The following is a 2,941-nucleotide window of genomic DNA, read 5'->3' as shown; positions in this document are numbered from 1 at the left end:
ACAGTGAGGGGATCAGGTGCGACTTTTCCACATTGACCAGAAGTCCCAGGGACTTCACGAGTTGCAGAGTCAACTGAAGGTCCTCCAGATACCTTCGCCGACGACGCTCGAATCAACCAGTCGTCCAAGTAGAGTGAGATCCTGACATGCGACAGGTGCAACTGCATCGCAACGTTTTTCATGAGAAGTGTAAACACCCTCGGAGCAAAATGTGACGCCAACAGCATCTGGTGTTCCCAGGCGGTCACCTATCCAAGTACTGATCAGACCCAACGTTGCTTAACTTCGCTGATCGGACGAAGCGGTGCTTTCAACGTGGTATGGCCGTTGTGCAGAGTCCAAAGCAGAGAGCCCTGAACTGGTACGTCTAGTCCCCCAAGACAACCTGAGATACTTTATCGAACGTGGATGAATTGGGGCGTGAAGATAAGTATCTTGGAGATCCAAAGATACCATCCAATCCCTGGGAAGAAGGGCTCCTAGTATAGACTGCGAGGTCTCCATCCTGAACTTTTCCTTCCGGACCAAGTTGTTCGCCTGTTGACGTCAAGACGGGTCTCCAGCCTACTGAAAGTTTTGGGACTAGAAACAATCTGTAGTAAAATCCCGGGAACACTGCGAGTCCAAGACCTGTTCCACTGATCTCCGCTCGAGCATCTGTTCGAGCAGGTCAAACAGAATTTTCTGTTTGACAGGATGGCAATTGGGAAACAAAAAACAAAGGAGGAGGAGACAGGAAGGGAATCAAGTAACCTCTCTCTAACAGTAGGAGGGACCCCTCTCTCTTTCCAGGCTTGTGCAAAATGAAGCCTGGTAGCTAATGGAGTCTGGAGATGAAAGGAGTCACTTGCTACCTCTCTTGAAGTGACATTCCTTCGGAAAAAACTCTCTCTTGTGGTGCGGGTCTCGTGTTGTTTCCCATGGAAGCTCCTTAGTTTGTAGGCAATTTATTTAGCTTTTCGTTTACTTTTTGTTTCATTGAGATCGGTGCATTCGTTATGGAGGAGATGCAGTTAGAATGTCGATAACTTTAGTTTGAGATATACGATATTTTTTGCTTCTCTGTGTATTTATATGCTTGCTGTTACACAGATTGATGTTTTTATGACATATTTGAAAAGCCAAAAAATATAACAATAGACTTGCAAAGTAATATAACTTCGCAAAATGAAGCTAGATGAAGCGAGTGTCAAAACATGGCTCAGGTTGGGCAGCGCAACGTCTTACTTAGTCAAAGTCTGAGCTGCTACTGACTGACTGCCACTGACTGCCCTGAGGCATTCCTGGCTTTCGCTGATGCGTACTAGGTCCACAGGGTTGCCATATAATGCATTAGGTATTATTATTTCATAGCTAAAAGGAAATTACTACCGATATACTGACATTATCATTACATTATACAAAAAATGTAATTTTGTCTATGATAGGGTTACTGTTTTGTTTATAACTCCTAACTATGGCGAATTTTTTAATAAAACTTTCTGAGAAGATAGTCAGGATATGTATGATGCCATATATAAAATATCCCAGAAAATTTTGATTTTTGATTTTTTCGTCAAACGCTCCTTAAGACAAAGACAACTGCGAAGGTGAGAGAGAGGAGCTGAAGGTTGAAAAGTCTCAGGAAACAGATCCTTAAGAAAATAGCCAGAGTCTGATAATCAGAGGAAGAAGAAGACGAAAGATGTTTCTCTTCATCCAAAGGCTGTGACGAAAGAGGATGTTCTTCCCCAGCTGGCGGGTCTTGAGTGAGTGGTGAAAGTAGTTCCGATTCGCCGATACGTGGCGGGAACTCCCGCGATCGAAGAAGTCGTGGCTAAAACAAGAAGGACATCAGATGTTGAAGCTTGCGCAGGAGGGTAGTTGTGCGTCACGATGTACAACTGGCTAAATTAAGCGGCGTCAACACAAGACTTGAAGCTATGGAGCGGCGTCAACACAAGACTTGAAGCTAGGCGGAGCGTCATGGCGTGACGCGCGAGAGGCTCCGTAGCAAGTACGAGAAGAGAATCATAGCGTGGCGCGCGCACGAAGCGTCATGGCTAGGCGCGCGCCGAGCGTCAAGGTGAGGCGCGCGTGAAGCGTGAGAAGCGCACGAAGAGCAAGACACGCGCTCCTGGCGCGAGTCAAGAGAAAAGTCCAACACCTCAAATCGGGGAAGACGATTAGGAAGCCACTAAACACTCTCTAGACGACAGACGAGAAGCTCCAAAACATCTAGCAGACGAGGAAGACGAAGCAGGAGACGAAGGTGAAAGTCTGTACCTCTTAACAGGCAGTTTCGAATCTTGAAAGGTTTATGAGAGCATCCAGTTGTTGTTGCAAACCCAACAAAATCTTACGCGTAGGAGAAGCAACTCTCTCGGGAGAAGGGCTGAACCTGAGAGAAGGAAAGGGGCGAGAGACGTATACTTCCTTCTCACAGGGGAAGAAGCTCTAGCCCTTGCCTTAGCGCGACAGGGGGGTCGAGTAGCGTCATCATCCGAAAAACACTATTCTCTTCTGCGGAGGAATATCCACGCAACCTTCGAGGAAGAGCACAAACGTCTAGAGGAAGAGGACGTGAAGCGTCCTCTCCTCTAAGCTTCTCTTAAGAGGGCGAGAGTCCAACCGAGAGCTCCAACCCCGAGGCGGGGAGGACGTGTCGGAGGACGAGAAGCAATCCTTCAGGATGCGTGCCTGTGCACGATCCCTGGCAGCCTGGGTAGCGTCATCAGGACCTGCCGAAGGGACGCCAGATCGGTGGGAAGCCCCCGTAACCCTCATGCGGCTTTCGACATGCCCCTCCTGGTCCTGGGAGTTCGACAGAAGTCCAGGCCTAGAGGCATTATAGGGCCGATCTGACGCCCCTCCACAACACTAGGGGCACTAGCACTAACACTTTGCGTTTCAATTGCATTCACTTTAGTTTCAAGAGCACGCATTGACTCCAACACGAGAG

At 48.1% G+C, this 2,941-nt stretch overlaps 1 pseudogene; it reads right to left on the bottom strand.

The window, feature by feature from the left end:
* Positions 1 to 215: 215 nt before the first annotated feature.
* On the bottom strand, positions 216 to 332 carry LOC136828959 (5S ribosomal RNA; annotated as a pseudogene).
* Positions 333 to 2,941: the final 2,609 nt, after the last annotated feature.

The sequence above is a fragment of the Macrobrachium rosenbergii genome, chromosome 3 (assembly GCF_040412425.1).
Source record: "Macrobrachium rosenbergii isolate ZJJX-2024 chromosome 3, ASM4041242v1, whole genome shotgun sequence".
NCBI lineage: Eukaryota > Metazoa > Arthropoda > Malacostraca > Decapoda > Palaemonidae > Macrobrachium > Macrobrachium rosenbergii.
Note: the sequence above shows the minus strand (reverse complement) of the source record. Positions and strands in the feature narration are given on the sequence as shown.